Raw genomic sequence first — 12,808 nt, 5'->3', positions numbered from 1 at the left:
CTTGATCAAACTTTATTTTTCTTAACCAAGAATGAATCCATAGTCTCTCATTTCCTGTAGAAACAAAATCAAAATCTTTTCTCCAAAGTAACATATCTTTTGAGTTAAATTTTGAAGTCAAGGCATTTTCAAAATATATAGATTGAACTAATCCATCAGCATTTATAATCAAATGTCTTTTAGCAGCTGTTGCTCCTTCCTCAGCAGGCAAACAATTCAAAGACAACACAATAACATACAGTATCCAGATTCTCTGTGCATTTTCCATATTTACATGGCTTTTTTAAACTCTATTTCTTTTATTTTTATTTTTTGGTTTTTTGAGACAGGGTTTCTCTTTATAGCTTTGGCTGTCCTGGAACTCATTCTGTAGATTAGGCTGGCCTCAAACTCACAGAGATCCGCCTGACTCTGCCTCCAAGTGCTGGGATTAAAGGTGTGTTTCTCTATTTCTTTTTTTTTAATTTAAGACCTTTATTAACAGGTGCTTGCAGTTTGTTGACTTTTTTGAAAAAATCAAGTTGTAAACTTTTTATTACAAATTAAAAATGAAGTTCTTAAAAAAATCTTAACTTGACCAGATATGAAACAATTTAAAAACCATTAAAGGTGTATTGAGAAAAAACAGACCTTTTTTTAAAAAAGAAAAAAAAACACATTTGTCATTACCAAAAAGAGACATCTTTACATAAAAATAATAAAAACCCATGCTGTATAAATAATGCAGAGATTTCTAGTGTACCTGGTCAACGGGCAAAAAGCAAGCACTTAAGGCCTTCAGCTCCAATCTTTGTTCATTTCTTATTGCTGGAATTTCGTATTTGTTTCTTCTTGTTGGATGACCAAACCGGATGGGGGTAGAGATGTTAAGCCAGCATTTACTCAGCCCGGACCTGCTCAGCCTCGGGAGTGGACGAATTCTCAGGTGGTGGATCGGCTGCTTTTGTCTCTTTGCCATCTTGTGGTTTAGGGTTCTCTGGGCGTCTGCATAGGTAACTGAAGTTGTGTCAATGAAGAGGTGGCTGCTGAACTTGGCTCTCATCTCCGTGATTTTCCTTGTCCTCTTCATTGCTGTCTTCTCTAGGCTATCTTTGGCGAGGAAGATCCCTGCGAAATTGTGGTCTGTAACCCCGATACACATTCTGTCTCACTGGTCTACCTTGCTCTCCTGCACCCTGGTTGTCAGCACCCTCCATCACTTCTCCTTGCACAGGAGGGTTGGAATACTGTGGTCGACGCCCATAGGGTCTCTGCAAAAAGTAAGGTGGGAACCTTCGTCTGCAATAGGGCTGGTGTTGTTGGGCTTGGCCTTCAGGAGCGCTTTCCGATTCCTCGTTCTTTTCCCCACTCTCACTATTCCGGTAATTCTGCTGGTAATTACGTGGAGGACCCCTACTACGTGGATAGCGTCTTATAAAGGTTACAGTGTGCTGCGTATTTACTGCCTTGAACTGGAACTCCACCAGGGCCTGTAACATTTGCTACCTCTAAGAAAGAAGCACAAGACAAAGAAAACCCTGCTGTGCACAGTCGTCAAGAAACCAAAAAGACAGAGAGCTTTGATGTATGGGTTGCAGCCAGTCCAGACCACAGTGCAGCAACCAGTAGGCCTCATGGCCCTTCCTTTCAACAAATGGCTCCTGCTTGCCCCTTCCACCCACAGGACTTCAAGCAAGAGTGACGTAAGTACTCAGAACAAAGAGATGTGATCTAAAGCCTCGAGTCAGCTTCACAGCCAGAGAGCAGAGATGCGTACAGTTCCTGATCCATCACCCATCCTCACGTTCCTATGCTTGGAGAGAAAGGTGGCAAGAGGTAAGATCTATATTGATTCCTGGGTAACGATCAATGTTTTTGCTAGACGTTTGTGGACTGGGAAGACTGGTGGATTGGTGACCCAAAGGTCTGGGAAATGGGGGCATGGATTGAAGTCTCAAAGGAGGTCAAAAATATCAGATTATGCTCTTGTATTATGAATGTTCACCAAGCGAGGTCTCCACGGGAGACAAAGAATTTAATAACCTGGGTACCAGATGCGCTGATCTGGTGTTATCAGCAAGCTCCTTTCTCAGCCACCTCTGGCTCTGCTACCATGGGACGAACAGAGTAACCATGGTAACAAGAACGGAGACTACTACGTGTTTTTATCATGAGAGATAGAGTGCTTTGTCCTCTCTGACCGAGATACTCTGGACTCAGATGATGCTCACTATGTCCTTAGATGGCAAACACCGTGCTTGCCGTCACAGCTCTCGGATAGCCTTGCTTCTGGACAGTCTCACGGAGAATCCAGACAGAAGGAATCCAGATGCTCACTTTGATTGCAGTCCTGTGAGTCACGGGTCAGGCTTCTGACCTACAGAACTGAAAGGTGAAAAATCTGTTTTGCTTTAAGGTTGAGATGACTTGTCACAATGGTAGCAGGAAATGGAGGCCACTCAGCTCCAGTTGACGCAGACAATGTGCTCATGGCTAAAGGGACAGAGGTGGAAACAGACTGAGGACCATGTATGAGGTAGTGCGCTGTGCAACAGGCGAGACTAAAGTGGGGCTGGGAATGAATCTCTGTTGGATCCCAGCACAGCACAAACCTGGCGTGGTGGTTCGCATTTGGGATCCTAGCACCCAGGAGGTCTTCAAGGTCATCCATACCAACATAGTAAATTTGAGGCCAGCCTGGGCTATAGAAGACCTCATCTAAACAAGGAAGTAAAAACCATTAAGTGGGCATGAAGATGTACACTTGTAATTCCAGTATCTAGGATGAAAAGCCAGGAAGAATACCAGCCAGTTCAGGCCAGTCAGGGCTACACAGCAAAACCCCATCTCAAAAACAAACAAATACTAAAATTTCATGAAACAACAAATAGCTCTGAAGAAAGTAGCATAGGGCAAGGCTTTACGAAACTCCCATTCATAGCCGCACGCCTTTAAACCCAGCACTCGGGAAACAGAGGCAGGAGGATCTCTGTGAGTTCGAGGCCAGCCTAGTCTACTTGTTTTTTGGTTTTTGAGACAAGGTTAAAGTAGCTGGACTTCAACTCTTGTTTGTTTGCTTTGCTTTTGGTTTTTCAAGGCAGGGTTTCTCTGTGTAGCCCTGACTGTCCTGGAACTAGCTCTTGTAGACCAGGCTGGTCTCAAACTCACAGAGATCCACCTGCCTCTGTCTCCTGAATGTTGGGATTAAAGGTGTGCGCCACCACTGTCCGGCTTGTGCTTCCCATGTGCACACACTGTAAACCACAACTGGCTACTGCTTGTTCATTTTTACGTAAACACAAATCTCTGCTGAAGATGTAGCGATGAAGGGATCAGAGCATTTCAGTGGCTTCCAGAGCCGATCGGCACTGTGATTTTATACATCCATGCTGAAGACATTTCACAGATATAGACCACACACATATGCTGAATGTCATTGCGTGAATTGTGAAATTTTTGTCCTAATTCCAAATCAAAATTTATCTAACAACTTTTTATAAAACTCATGTCAGCAACTCAAATATCAATTAAAATTTTTTTTGGCTTTTTTGAGACAGGGTTTCTCTCTGTTGCCCTGGTTGTTCTGGAACTCACTCTGTAGTCCAGGCTGGCCCCAACTCAGAGATCTGCCTCCCTCTGCCTCCCTAGTGCTGAAATCAAAGGTGTGCACCACCATGCCCAGCTGAAGAACTTTTTTTAGATTTATTTATTTTTATGTGTATGATTTTCCTGTGTGTATGCATGGGCACCATGTGCATGCTATTTCCTGCGGAGGTCAGAAGAGAATGCTAGATCCCTTAGAACTGGAGTTACAGATGGTTGCAAGGCACATACTGGGAATTGAACCCAGGACCTCAGGAAGAGCAGTCAGTATTCTTAACCACTGAGCCATCTCTCCAGCCCCTCAAATAGCAATTTCAAAATTCTTGTATTCTGTTGGGTCTCAAACCCAGGTCTCAAACTTCCAAAACTCTAGAATTGACAGAGACATCTTGCTGCCTGGACAGACGTTGCTTACAATATACTTCCTGTTTACTTAGTTAATATTATATCTTTCTGGAGTCTTTAAAGAGTTGAAGACAGTAGTTATAGTTTTCCTTAATTATGATTAAGGATAAATTAGAAATAAAACTTTAGACTCATGAAGATAGGATAAATGATAGAGTATTTTCCTTAATTTGCCAAATGTAAATGGACTAAATATTGTAACTGTAATTCTGCTTGATAACTGTTTTGTTGTATGTAATCTTGCTATGTTAAAGTTAAAACCTTCCTTTTAATTAGACAGAAAATGGGTAGTGATGTGGGAATTCCCTCTGGATGCTGTGAATATGTTTTATTGCTACTGGTTAATAAAGAAGCTGCTTTCAGCCACTGAATTAACAGAGTATATCCAGGTGGAAAATCTGAACCGAGATACAGAGATATAGAGAGGAGTAGGCTGAGCACCATGTAGCTGCTGACGGAGACAGACACCAGAGAACCTTACCAGTAAATCACAAGCCTCATGGCAATACATAGATTACTAGAAATGGGTTAATTCAAGATGTAAGAGTTAGCTAGAAATATACATAAGCTATTGGCCAAACGGTGTTGTAATTAATATGGTTTCTGTGTTATTATTCGAGCCTGGGTGTCCAGGAGACTAACCAGCAGTCTCCACCTGCAGGAAAATGCTTGCTTATCGTAAGCTCTGGGTTCCATCCACAGCTCCACATAAAATATGCTGTGGTCTATGACTGTACTTCTAGCATTCATGAAGCAGAGGCAAGGGGATCAGAAGTTCAAGATCGTTCTCTGTTGCAAAGCGATTTTGAAGCCAGTCTGCATATATCTGTCTCAAAACAAACAACAGCAAACTAAACCTCAGACTCACAAACCAAACCCCAGATTCACAAACCAAACCCCAGACTCACAATGCATGACTCAATTACATGCTGTCTACCAAAAAAAAAAAAAAAAAAAATCACTTATTTGTTTGGTTTTTGGTTTTTGAGACAGGGTTTCTCTGTGCTATCCTGGAACTAATTCTGTAGACCAGGCTGGTCTCTAACTCACAGAGATCTGCCTGCCTCTGGCTCCCAAGTGCTGGAATTACAGGTATGCATTCCCACAACCCACCAAAAATTCATATTTTAAATAGGGATACATCATTGTAGTGATGTATGCCTGTAATCCTAGCACTTGGGAGACCAAGGCAAGACAACTGTCAAGTTCAAGGTCTGCCTGTTCTATATAACAAGACCTTGTCTCAAGCAAACAAAAATAAATAATAAGTAACTAAGGTGAAAACAGAAAAATTGGGGGGGGGGGGGGTCAATGAAACAAAAACAACAAAAAAACCTAGTTTTCCATGCTGGATACTGAACTCGGGGACTTGGGAATGCAAACTGAGCAATTCTACCACAGAACCATGCCCCAGCCTTAAAAAAAAAACTACTTACTTTGAAAATACCAAGAAAATTGACAATAAGACTGGCAAATTTAAAGAGAGAAGAGACAAGCATTCCAAAGCAGCAAATAAAATGGGCTTTTGCTTTTCTGAGGCAAGGTCTCACGTAGCCCGGGCTAGCCTACAACTCACTAAGTGGCCTTGAACTCCAGATGCTCCTGCTTCTGTCTCCCAGAGTGCTAGGACTATAGGCAGATACCTGCTATGCACACGGCCTAAACAATTTTTTAGATATAGGTTCCAAGATTACTCTAAATGTTGCCACCATAAATGAGCTGGGAGAGATGACACATTAGGAAAGGTGGAAAGATCACTGAGACACTTTGCAGATGTGAAGCCATTGTATAGAAACTCAAACTGCATGTTGTCCTGACAGAGGGACAACAGATACCAGACACCTCCATCAACAGAACACTGTGAGGAGCCCAGAAAACACGCTCACACAAAGATACCCAACTTACTTTTGTTTTGAGAGAATCTTATTATGTTGCCCAGGCTGGCCTCAAACTTGCCCTCTTCCTGGCTCGGCCTCTGCAGTGCTGGGTCACACACACCTGCCTTTGCTCAGCTGTTTTTTGACCAAGGCATCGATGTAATTCAACAGAAATAGCATGGCCTCTTAAACAAATGGTGCTAAAGAAGCTAGAGGTATGCAGGCAATGGATGATGGTCTTGACCCTTCCCACAACCTCATACAAACATTGACTCAAAACTCATCACAAATTAAGAAAAAAAAACCAACAAATAAAAAGAAAAACAAAATGCAAAGCTATAGGACTTTTATGGAAAAATAAAATAGGAGAAAAATCTTTGGGAATCTCCAGTCAGGCAGAGTTCTTGAACCAGTCATAGCATAACCTCATAGAAACAAAATTTGGTAAGTTACTTAAAATTAAAAACATTAAAAAATGTCTGTAGGCCGGGCATTGGTGGCGCACACCTTTAATCCCAGCACTTGGGAGGCAGAGGCAGGCGGATCTCTGTGAGTTCGAGACCAGCCTGGTCTACAGAGCTAGTTCCAGGACAGGAACCAAAGCCGCAGAGAAACCCTGTCTCGAAAAACAAAACAAAAAAAAAAAAAAATGTCTGTAGCCTGGTATTCCAAAGCTGAGGCAGAGGCTCAAACATCCAAGGTTACTGGATGAGTTAAAGGACAACTTAGGCAATTTAGTGTGACCTGCCTCAAAAGAAAAAAAAATACAAAAAAGACAAGGTATGTGGCTCAGTGATAGAAAGCTTGGTTAATGTTTGTGGGGCTCTGGGTTCAGACTCTGATGTAACAGAAGGGGAGACGGGAGGAGGGACGGAAGAGGGTCACAGAGGGAACACAAGCGTGGGTGTGAGCAGGCCACAAGCGTGGGTGTGAGCACGCCACAGCGTGGGTGTGAGCAGGCTACAAGCGTGGGTGTGAGCAGGCCACAGCATAGGTGTGAGCAGGCCACAGCATAGGTGTGAGCAGGCCACAAGCGTGGGTGTGAGCAGGCCACAAGCGTGGGTGTGAGCAGGCCACAAGCGTGGGTGTGAGCAGGCCACAAGCGTGGGTGTGAGCAGGCCACAAGCATAGGTGTGAGCACGCCACAAGCATGGGTGTGAGCACGCCACAAGCGTGGGTGTGAGCACGCCACAAGCGTGGGTGTGAGCAGGCCACAAGCGTGGGTGTGAGCAGGCCACAAGCGTGGGTGTGAGAAGGCCACAGCGTGGGTGTGAGCACGCCACAAGCGTGGGTGTGAGCAGGCCACAGCGTGGGTGTGAGCACGCCACAAGCATGGGTGTGAGCAGGCCACAGCGTGGGTGTGAGCAGGCCACAAGCATAGGTGTGAGCAGGCCACAAGCATAGGTGTGAGCAGGCCACAAGCATGGGTGTGAGCAGGCCACAAGCATGGGTGTGAGCAGGCCACAAGCATGGGTGTGAGCAGGCCACAGCGTGGGTGTGAGCAGGCCACAAGCATGGGTGTGAGCAGGCCACAGCGTGGGTGTGAGCAGGCCACAAGCATGGGTGTGAGCAGGCCACAAGCATGGGTGTGAGCACGCCACAAGCATGGGTGTGAGCAGGGCACAAGCATAGGTGTGAGCAGGCCACAAGCATGGGTGTGAGCAGGCCACAAGCATGGGTGTGAGCACGCCACAAGCATGGGTGTGAGCAGGCCACAAGCATGGGTGTGAGCAGGCCACAGCATAGGTGTGAGCAGGCCACAAACGTGGGTGTGAGCAGGCCACAAGCGTGGGTGTGAGCAGGCCACAAGCGTGGGTGTGAGCAGGCCACAAGCGTGGGTGTGAGCAGGCCACAAGCGTGGGTGTGAGCACGCCACAAGCGTGGGTGTGAGCAGGCCACAAGCGTGGGTGTGAGCACGCCACAAGCGTGGGTGTGAGCAGGCCACAAGCATGGGTGTGAGCAGGCCACAAGCTTGGGTGTGAGCAGGCCACAAGCGTGGGTGTGAGCACGCCACAAGCGTGGGTGTGAGCAGGCCACAAGCGTGGGTGTGAGCAGGCCACAAGCGTGGGTGTGAGCAGGCCACAAGCTTGGGTGTGAGCAGGCCACAAGCGTGGGTGTGAGCAGGCCACAAGCGTGGGTGTGAGCAGGCCACAAGCGTGGGTGTGAGCAGGCCACAGAAGGGGAGAGCGGGTTTGCGAACCTTCCAAGGATAACAACTATCTAAAACTCATGCAGGACTCCAAAACTCATCAGCGAAATCATCCAACTAGAAAGTTGACAAAGTGTAAAATCTGTCTTTGTTAGGGTTTCTGCTGCTGTGATAAACACCATGACCAAAAGTAACCTGGGGACTCACGGTTCCATGCAACAGTTCACCATCAAAAGCAGTGAGGACAGGAACCTAAGGCAGGGGCTGATGCAGAGACCGTGGAGGGGAGCTGCTTACTGGCTGGCTTCCCTTGGCTTGTTTCGTCTGCTTTCTTATAGACCCAGGACACCAAACAGGGGTGACACCACCCACAATGACCGGACCCCCCCCCCTTCATTGATCACTAATGAAGAAATTCCTTACAGTCCGATCTTAGACATTTTCTGCACCAAGGCTTCCTCCTCTGTTTTTTCCAGCTTGTATCAAGTTGACTTAAAGCTTGCCAGTCCAGCTGACCCTTTGTCTGCCTGCCACACACATCACTTTTCCATTAGAACCTTTCCTTTCTTATTTACCCCCAAGATGGAGCATTAATATTACTATCGCAATATAAGATGTAAATAACTTTAAAAATCCCAGTCCTTACAAATTCAAACGCATTAAAAACTTCAGTCTCTTTAAAATATCCACTCTGGGGCTAAAGAGATGGATTAGTGGTTAAGAGCACTGGTTGCTCTTCCAGAGGACCCAGGAATTCTCAGCACCTACAAGACAGCTAATAATGGTCTGTAACTCCAGCTCCAGGGGATCTGGGCTCTGTATGAACTGCATGCACACACTACAAAGGCAAACATGCAGGCAAAACACCTCCACATAAAATAAAAATAATAATTTAAAATATTCAATCTTTTTAAAAATCCAAAATCTCTTGTAAAAACTTGAAGTCTTTTTAGATGTGGGCTTCTGTAAAAATAAAAATTAAGTTAAATACTTTCTTCAAGAGAGAAAACCCAGAGCACAGTCACAATCTGAACAAAGCAAACCAAACTCCACCATGTACAGTTGTCTGGATTCACGGGCTGTCTTCTGGCCTCCCCCAAAGGACTTGGGCCACGTCTCTGGCTCTGCCCCCGGCTGCACACACAGCTTGTCTTCTAGGCTCGGCTGGCTCCCTCCATCCCTGCCGCTGTTCTCTATGGTCCTCCGACGGCACTGGCATCTCCAAAACTGCTGGGTTCCCTGGCCACAACTGGGCTGCTCTGTCACCAGTAGCCTCCTGGGCTCTCTTCAGGAACTCCAGCCCTGCCAGATAGTGCCAAACCCCAGCTGCTCTCCAATGACCCCTTACACCTTCAAAACCAACACCAGCTGGGTGACTCTTACAGTACCAAGTTCAGCTGCCAGCACGAAGTACCACCTCAGCCCCTCTGGAACACAGTTTCTGCGCACTGACTCTGAGTGATTTCGGTCCCTTCTTAATCACCACTAACCTTTTAGCTCCAGCTAACCTGCATCAATTGTCCCAGTAATACAAAGGTTTCACTTCACTGGTGCTGGTCTCTTGTTAATCATGGCCAACTCTTCAGCCCCAGCTGACCAGAAGGACAGAATCTAAATTCAAAATAGCGAACAATCCTGTTTGAGTCTTTAAACCTCCTGAAACCCCACCAGCCAGGCCCTGTCCGCACTGCTGCTTGCCTGCCACCTGCCAGGCTCCCACAGGTCAGCTCTCTGAGCTCTCAACACTCAATGGCTTTTCTAGCCCCAAGTTCTCCCACAACAAAGTCCTCCGAAAACCTGGTCAGACCTGTCATAGCCATGCCCTACTATCCCAGTGCCAATTCGTCCTAATCAGGGTCGCTACTGCTGCAATGAAGCACCATGAAACAAGCAACTTGAGGAGGAGAGGGTTTCTTTCACTCCCAGTCCGTCATCAAAAGCAGTAGTCTGCAACTTCAGTTCCAGGGGATCCAATGCTCTCTTCTGGCTTCTGAGAGCATTGGACACACATGGTACACAGACAAGACATACGCACGGGTGAAAGACACATACATATGAAATAAAAATTTAAAAAATAAAGAAAACAGTAAATTCTGGAGAAAATGTGGAAAGACTGAATCCCTTATAACATCACAGTTCAGATGTAAAGTGGCCCAGTCATTGTGGGAAATGACTTGGCAGCTCCTTCAAAACCAAATATACAACACAACAGCTGTATTTCTGGGCATTTATCCTAGACAAATAAAAACATTCTCTCTCTCTCTCTCTCTCTCCACACACACACACATACACACACACACACATGCACACACACATACACACACATATATATACACACATACACACACGCACACATACATGCACGCACACATACACACATATACACATACATGCACACACATGCACACACACACAACCCTCTACAAGAGTAGCAGCTTTATTTCAAGTAAACACCAGAACAAATCCACATGTTCCCCCAATGGGTAAATGGTTAAACAAACTGGGATCCATCGATTCTGTGAAATACTCAACAATGAGAAGAAATGAACTATTGATATATGCGAGAGCCTGGGTAAACCTCCAGAGAATTAGCTGATTGAAAAAAAGCCAGCTTCCAAAGTCCGCATGCTGCATTTAGGTAGCAGTCTTGAAATGGAAACAAATAACTGGTCACCACCAGGAGACAGGGTCAGAAAAGTGTGTGCCCTTCCTTATACAGGGCCAACAGTGAGGTCCTTGTGGTAATGGGAGAGTTTGGGTCCTTTGTTCTTTTTGAGACAGGGTCTCACTGTGTTGCCTTGGAACTGGGTGTGTAAACCAATGCTAGCCTTAAACTCAGAGATCCACCTGCCTCTGCCTACTAAGTGCTGAGATTATTGGTATGTTCTACCACACCTGGCCTGAATGTTGAAATCCTTATCCATGTCAATAGTGCACCAGAGAAGGAGAGTTAACAGCACTTGCTCTTAACTTGTGTTAAGACATGGATTAGATTCCCAGCACCTCAGGTAGTTCATAATTGTCTGTAACTTCAGCTCCAGAGGATGCAAGGCCCTCTTGACCTCCATGGACACACACACACAGATAAAATGTAATTTAAAATTTTAATAATAAAATTCAAATTAAAAAATGAAAGTGTATAAATATCTTCTGTTCATACTGTACCCCCAGCTCCAGATTCTCAAACTCACAGCCCTTGCCAAACTAAAACAGAATTTGTTTTTGAGACAGGATATCTGGTTGCCTAGGCTGGCCTTGAACTGGATATATAGCCGTAATGACCCAGAACCTATCCTTCTTGCTCCACGTGCCTGGCGTGGGGGCGAAGATTTTCAGTCATATATAATAAGATTGATTTTTTTTTTTATTTTAAATAACCCTTACATGAGCACACACTTCTACAATTTTTTTGTTCCTTTTGAGAATCATGGAAAAGAGTTAGCACGATCTTTCCTTGGGAAATTGAATGGGGTCGTGTGGGCTCAGGGACTCGCCATGAATGTTCGAGTACATGAGCTATCTGGAGAGTCTTCCAATTAGGGGCTGCCGAGAAGCCAAGGAGGCGCAGAACCTGTATTCGGAGCTCCAAGTAGGCTCAAGAGAAACCTGCCTCCTTGGGACCCAGGGATGGAGCGTCCGGGCGCCACCTGCTGACGCCGGAGCAGCGGGTCCACAGTGCACACAGTCGCTAAGGTCCGAGGACGTGACGAGGACAAAGTCACGGGCAGGGACGCGGCTTCCCCACGCTGTTTGCTGGGGTAGCGGTCGGCAGGGCGGGTGGCGCAGAGCCCGGGCTGCTTCTTAAGCAAGGGGACCTTCCAGCCCCGCTGCCTCGTTCCTTCAGAGTCAAGCTCAGCTTGGGCTCAACGCCCCCTCCTATCCTGCTTTAATCTTGGCAGCGGCCAGCCAAGGCTGAGGCTAGTGAGAGGTTCCATCTGATCAGGTCATGGTGACAACGATTTTTTGTATACATCATCCTCAGACGTGATTCCATCTAGCATACTGGCATACAGGAAGTTGTCATTAATACTGACAAATTAACAGAGGAATGGTTCGAGTTTGGCCTCTCTGAGTATACACCCTTTTGGCGGCCTTCCACAAAGAAGGCATATGTTTGTCCTCAGTAGGAAGTTCATTTTAGTGAAGGCCCCGTTGGACACTGTAGTTTCCATAAAAACGACACTTCCTGCGGGGCAGTGGTGGCGCACACCTTTAAATCCAGCACTCAGGAGGCAGAGGCCGGAGATCTCTGTGAGTGGAGGCCAGCCTGGTAAGAGCTAGTTCCAGGACAGGCTCCAAACAACAGTGAAACCCTGTCTCAAAAAAACCAACCAAACAAACAAACAAGAAAGACCCCTCCTGGTCTGTTCCCACTAGAGCGGAGCAGCGTTCTCTCCCCAGAGATTTCCTTTACAAGGGATGTCAAAATCAAGTCTAACCCATGTGGAAGAATCCCCAAGCATGTCCCAGGAGTAAGCGCCCCTTTCTGGCTTGGACCCCACCTGTGTGGGGACAAGTTCCTTGCCTACATGAGCCAGGAGAGCACACTGTGCCCTGAAGCGGAGAGATTAGAACTGCAGAACTCCCAGGTCCCAGGTGGGCTGTTCTGCTGAAGGCCTGGTGAGGACCAGCTGAGGTGCTGCTGCTGCTGCTTCAGACGCCTCAGGGTGTATCACCGGATGACAGAGCACAGTGCCTTGCTCTGGGCCAACAGACCCCTGCCAGGCTGACAGCCTTCTCCCCATGGCCCACTTTCTAAAGGCCTAAAGATCTCCCAGCCCTTCCCACACACTTC

At 46.3% G+C, this 12,808-nt stretch overlaps 1 pseudogene; it reads right to left on the bottom strand.

Moving 5' to 3' along the window:
• Positions 1-878: 878 nt before the first annotated feature.
• LOC121444184 lies at positions 879-2,610 on the bottom strand (annotated as a pseudogene).
• Positions 2,611-12,808: the final 10,198 nt, after the last annotated feature.

The sequence above is a fragment of the Microtus oregoni genome, unplaced genomic scaffold (assembly GCF_018167655.1).
Source record: "Microtus oregoni isolate MIOR12 unplaced genomic scaffold, Mior012 000118F_ref0000498, whole genome shotgun sequence".
Lineage (NCBI taxonomy): Eukaryota > Metazoa > Chordata > Mammalia > Rodentia > Cricetidae > Microtus > Microtus oregoni.
The sequence above is the reverse complement of the archived record's forward strand: the minus strand, read 5'-3'. Positions and strand labels throughout refer to the sequence as shown.